Source organism: Lolium perenne, chromosome 4, assembly GCF_019359855.2.
Source record: "Lolium perenne isolate Kyuss_39 chromosome 4, Kyuss_2.0, whole genome shotgun sequence".
NCBI classification, from domain to species: Eukaryota; Viridiplantae; Streptophyta; class Magnoliopsida; order Poales; family Poaceae; genus Lolium; species Lolium perenne.
In genome coordinates this window covers 350118060-350124633 of record NC_067247.2, presented here as the reverse complement: position 1 = coordinate 350124633, position 6574 = coordinate 350118060, and the positions used below count along the sequence as shown (strand labels likewise).

Here is a 6574-nt window from a genome sequence, read left to right as displayed (position 1 = left end):
AATCCCCCGAGATGGGATTGGCGGCGGCGGCGTCTCAGTAAGGTTTTCCGTATCGTGGCTCTCGGTCCTGGGGGTTTCGCGACGGAGGCTTTAAGTAGGCGGAAGGGCAGGTCAGGAGGCGGCACGAGGGGCCCACACCATAGGGCCGCGCGGCCAAGGGGGGGCCGCGCCGCCCTAGGGTTTGGCCACCTCATGGCCCCACTTCGTCTCCTCTTCGGTCTTCTGGAAGCTTCGTGGCAAAATAGGACCCTGGGCGTTGATTTCGTCCAATTCCGAGAATATTTCGTTACTAGGATTTCTGAAACCAAAAACAGCAGAAACAAAGAATCGGCACTTCGGCATCTTGTTAATAGGTTAGTTCCAGAAAATGCACGAATATGACATAAAGTGTGCATAAAACATGTAGATATCATCAATAATGTGGCATGGAACATAAGAAATTATCGATACGTCGGAGACGTATCAGCATCCCCAAGCTTAGTTCTGCTCGTCCCGAGCAGGTAAAATGATAACAAAGATAATTTCTAGAGTGACATGCCATCATAACCTTGATCATACTATTTGTAAAGCATATGTAGTGAATGCAGCGATCAAAACAATGTATATGACATGAGTAAACAAGTGAATCATATAGCAAAGACTTTTCATGAATAGTACTTCAAGACAAGCATCAATAAGTCTTGCATAAGAGTTAACTCATAAAGCAATAATTCAAAGTAAAGGTGTTGAAGCAACACAAAGGAAGATTAAGTTTCAGCGGTTGCTTTCAACTTGTAACATGTATATCTCATGGATATTGTCAACATAGAGTAATATAATAAGTGCAATATGCAAGTATGTAGGAATCAATGCACAGTTCACACAAGTGTTTGCTTCTTGAGGTGGAGAGAAATAGGTGAACTGACTCAACATAAAAGTAAAAAGAATGGTCCTTCAAAGAGGAAAGCATCGATTGCTATATTTGTGCTAGAGCTTTTATTTTGAAAACATGAAACAATTCTGTCAACGGTAGTAATAAAGCATATGAGTTATGTAAATTATATCTTACAAGTTGCAAGCCTCATGCATAGTATACTAATAGTGCCCGCACCTTGTCCTAATTAGCTTGGACTACCGGATCATCGCAATACACATGTTTTAACCAAGTGTCACAATGGGGTACCTCCATGCCGCCTGTACAAAAGTCTAAGGAGAAAGCTCGCATTTTGGATTTCTCGCTTTTGATTATTCTCAACTTAGACATCCATACCGGGACAACATGGACAACAGATAATGGACTCCTCTTTTATGCATGAGCATGTAACAACAATTAATAATTTTCTCATATGAGATTGAGGATATATGTCCAAAACTGAAACTTCCACCATGGATCATGGCTTTAGTTAGCGGCCCAATGTTCTTCTCTAACAATATGCATGCTTAACCATAAGGTGGTAGATCTCTCTTACTTCAGACAAGACGGACATGCATAGCAACTCACATGATATTCAACAAAGAATAGTTGATGGCGTCCCCAGAAACATGGTTATCGCACAACAAGCAACTTAATAAGAGATAAAGTGCATAAGTACATATTCAATACCACAATAGTTTTTAAACTATTTGTCCCATGAGCTATATATTGCAAAGGTGAATGATGGAATTTTAAAGGTAGCACTCAAGCAATTTACTTTGGAATGGCGGAAAATACCATGTAGTAGGTAGGTATGGTGGACACAAATGGCATAGTGGTTGGCTCAAGTATTTTGGATGCATGAGAAGTATTCCCTCTCGATACAAGGTTTAGGCTAGCAAGGTTATTTGAAACAAACACAAGGATGAACCGGTGCAGCAAAACTCACATAAAAGACATATTGAAAACATTATAAGACTCTACACCGTCTTCCTTGTTGTTCAAACTCAATACTAGAAATTATCTAGACCTTAGAGAGACCAAATATGCAAACCAAATTTTAGCATGCTCTATGTATTTCTTCATTAATGGGTGCAAAGCATATGATGCAAGAGCTTAAACATGAGCACAACAATTTCCAAGTATCACATTACCCAAGACATTTATAGCAATTACTACATGTATCATTTTCCAATTCCAGCCATATAACAATTTAACGAAGAAGAAACTTCGCCATGAATACTATGAGTAGAAACTAAGGACATACTTGTCCATATGCTATAGCGGAGCGTGTCTCTCTCCCATAAAGTGAATGCTAGGATCCATTTTATTCAAACAAAACAAAAACAAAAACAAACCGACGCTCCAAGCAAAGCACATAAGATGTGACGGAATAAAAATATAGTTTCAGGGGAGGAACCTGATAATGTTGTCGATGAAGAAGGGGATGCCTTGGGCATCCCCAAGCTTAGACGCTTGAGTCTTCTTAGAATATGCAGGGGTGAACCACCGGGGCATCCCCAAGCTTAGAGCTTTCACTCTCCTTGATCATGTTGCATCATACTCCTCTCTTGATCCTTGAAAACTTCCTCCACACCAAACTCGAAACAACTCATTAGAGGGTTAGTGCACAACAAAAATTAACATGTTCAGAGGTGACACAATCATCCTTAACACTTCTGGATATTGCATAAAGCTACTGGACATTAATGGATCAAAAAAATTCATCCAACATAGCAAAAAAGGCAATGCGAAATAAAAGGCAGAATCTGTCAAAACAGAACAGTTCGTATTGACGAATTTTAAAATGGCACCAGACTTGCTCAAATGAAAATGCTCAAATTGAATGAAAGTTGCGTACATATCTGAGGATCACTCACGTAAATTGGCATAATTTTCTGTGTTACCTACAGAGAATTTAGCCCAGATTCGTGACAGCAAAGAAATCTGAAACTGCGCAGTAATCCAAATCTAGTATGAACTTTTCTATCAACGACTTTACTTGGCACAACAAAACACTAAACTAAGATAAGGAGAGGTTGCTACAGTAGTAAACAACTTCCAAGACACAAAATAAAAACAAAGTACTGTAGTAAAAACCATGGGTTGTCTCCCATAAGCGCTTTTCTTTAACGCCTTTCAGCTAGGCGCAGAAAGTGTGTATCAAGTATTATCAAGAGGTGAGACATTGATATCATAAGCTCCCCCATCTGTAGTGGTACTAAGGGCTTTGTCAATTTTAGGCCTATAGTAATATTTCTTTGGTTTGGGCACTTTAGAGACATACATAAACTTTTGCTCCTTACCCACATAAGCTTTTTCTCTAAACTTTATAGATGAAAAGGTTGAATCCAAGGTTCCCATGGCTTTTTCAAGCTCACCAATCCTATTGATTTGATCATCATAGACAACACAAGTTCCTAGGACACTAATTCTTTCATCAATTCCTCCTAAGGATTTATCAAGTTCATCAGTTTTATCAGGTAACATCTCCAATTTAGTTTCTACACTCGGAAAATTTTTCTCTATGGTTTCCAATTTTTTCATAACATCCTCAAGAGAGATTTCAATTTTAGTTTCATTAACAGGTGGTGTTCCAAATAAACTCTCAATAATGCAACTAGCTTCTAAAGCGGGAGCGCCTAGGAAGTTACCTCATGAGACAATCAAGAACATATCTATTCCAGCTAGAGATACCAACATAAAAATTCCTGAGTAGGATAGTGGTGGAGTGTTTCTTAGTGCACCTATTATGGGCATCACTGATTCTATACCAAGCATCTTTTAAACATTCTCCCCCTTGTTGCTTAAATGAACGAACTTCAACTTCAGGATTACTCATTTCAGCAGTAGTAACTAAAGCAAACTAGATAAAGTAAATGCAAGTAACTAATTTTTTTGTGTTTTTGATATAGCAAACAAGATAGCAAATAAAGTAAAACTAGCAACTAATTTTTTTGTATTTTGATTTAGTGCAGCAAACAAAGTAGTAAATAAAACTAAGCAAGACAAAAACAAAGTAAAGAGATTGGGAAGTGGAGACTCCCCTTGCAGCGTGTCTTGATCTCCCCGGCAACGGCGCCAGAAATTTGCTTGATGCGTGTAGTTGACACGTCCGTTGGGAACCCCAAGAGGAAGGTGTGATGCGCACAGCGGCAAGTTTCCCTCAGTAAGAAACCAAGGTTTAATCGAACCAGTAGGAGTCAAGAAGCACGTTGAAGGTTGATGGCGGCGGGATGTAGTGCGGCGCAACACCAGAGATTCCGGCGCCAACGTGGAACCTGCACAACACAACCAAAGTACTTTGCCCCAACGAAACAGTGAGGTTGTCAATCTCACCAGCTTGTTGTAACAAAGGATTAGATGTATAGTGTGGATGATGATTGTTTGCAGAAAAACAGTAGAACAGTATTGCAGTAGATTGTATTTCAGTAAAGAGAATTGGACCGGGGTCCACAGTTCACTAGAGGTGTCTCTCCCATAAGATAAACAGCATGTTGGGTGAACAAATTACAGTTGGGCAATTGACAAATAGAGAGGACATGACCATGCACATACATATTATAATGAGTATTGTGAGATTTAATTGGGCATTACGACAAAGTACATAGACCGCTATCCAGCATGCATCTATGCCTAAAAAGTCCACCTTCAGGTTATCATCCGAACCCCCTCCAGTATTAAGTTGCTAACAACAGACAATTGCATTAAGTATTGCGCGTAATGTAATCAGTGACTACATCCTTAGACATAGCATCAATGTTTTATCCCTAGTGGCAACAGCACATCCATAATCTTAGAGATTTCTGTCACTTCCCCAGATTCACGGAGACATGAACCCACTATCTAGCATAAATACTCCCTCTTGGAGTTACTAGCATCAACTTGGCCAGAGCATCTACTAGTAACGGAGAGCATGCAAGATCATAAACAACACATAGACATAACTTTGATAATCAACATAACAAGTATTCTCTATTCATCGGATCCCAACAAACGCAACATATAGAATTACAGATAGATGATCTTGATCATGTTAGGCAGCTCACAAGATCCGACAATGAAGCACAATGAGGAGAAGACAACCATCTAGCTACTGCTATGGACCCATAGTCCAGGGGTAGACTACTCACACATCACTCCGGAGGCGACCATGGCGGCGTAGAGTCCTCCGGGAGATGAATCCCCTCTCCGGCAGGGTGCCGGAGGCGATCTCCTGAATCCCCCGAGATGGGATTGGCGGCGGCGGCGTCTCAGTAAGGTTTTCCGTATCGTGGCTCTCGGTCCTGGGGGTTTCGCGTCGGAGGCTTTAAGTAGGCGGAAGGGCAGGTCAGGAGGCGGCACGAGGGGCCCACACCATAGGGCCGCGCGGCCAAGGGGGGCCGCGCCGCCCTAGGGTTTGGCCACCTCGTGGCCCCACTTCGTCTCCTCTTCGGTCTTCTGGAAGCTTCGTGGCAAAATAGGACCCTGGGCATTGATTTCGTCCAATTCCGAGAATATTTCGTTACTAGGATTTCAAAACCAAAACAGCAATGACAAAGAAGCGGCACTTCGGCATCTTGTTAATAGGTTAGTTCCAGAAAATGCACGAATATGACATAAAGTGTGCATAAAACATGTAGATATCATCAATAATGCGGCATGGAACATAAGAAATTATCGATACGTCGGAGACGTATCACTTATCTTATCTTGTGCTTATTTCTGCTACATGCTGTTATCTGATCTCTACATTGCGTAATACATGTTTGAATAGTTAATTGTTGTAACTATGTTTGCAATATTACCAGAATGCAGTTTTAATGAAGCAGTCATCATTAGAAGATAGTCGCCAAAGCGACCCTGTGCAACATTATGATGTAAGTCTGTGCTTAGTACAAGTTCCATACATTGTCTTATTTATGGAACTTGTTATTATCTTATATCTACATTGCATAATAAATGTTTGAATAGTTCACTGTTGTAACTATGTTGCAATATTACTAGAATGCAGGTGTAATGAAGAAGTCCTTAGTAGAAGATAGAGCGCAAAAAAGGTTCCGGGGTGAGCCTATGCAACGATATAATGTAAGTCTGTGCTTAGTACTTGTGACTATCTCATATCGACAATGCTTAATACATGTTTGCATAGTTCATCGTTTAACTCTTTTTGCATTATTATCAGAATGCAGTTGTGATGAAGCAATCTTCATCAGAAGAGAGGCCCACAAAAAGTTCTGATCTTTCTTCTGATGCATCCTCTCATAGCCGTCAACCTAGACCATTCCTTTCATCAAACAGTAAATATCTCAAGGCTGTACTTTATAAAAGACATGGTATTGCTGCTTTAAGATCTGTAGCTGATATGTTGACCAAGAGTACACAAGATTCAATCAAGGCGATTGCCAAATGTCAACGTGTTATTGATGATGCTAATAGAAGTCCTCAATGATTCTATGTAAATTTTTTATTTGGGCACATTAATTGCCTTGTAATTTTCCTAGTTATTTTATTTGTGTATGTAATTGTGTGTATCATTGATACCAGATTTTAGGCTCATGAAATTTAATGCAAGTTGACTAGTCAAACAACCAAGGCCCTACAACAGATTGGGCCGGCCCACTTACAGTAGTGTGGGACCCACTATCATTTTGGGTCGGCCCACCTACTTATTGGGCCGGCCCTTTAACAGGAAAGTGGGCC

General features: G+C 40.4%; 1 long non-coding RNA gene across 1 annotated transcript; it reads left to right on the top strand.

Moving 5' to 3' along the window:
- Nucleotides 1-5610: 5610 nt before the first annotated feature.
- LOC127298132 (uncharacterized) lies at nucleotides 5611-6312 on the top strand. The gene is made up of 3 exons (XR_011742209.1): nucleotides 5611-5751; nucleotides 5879-5959; nucleotides 6057-6312. It is a non-coding gene; the product is annotated as an uncharacterized lncRNA (long non-coding RNA).
- Nucleotides 6313-6574: the final 262 nt, after the last annotated feature.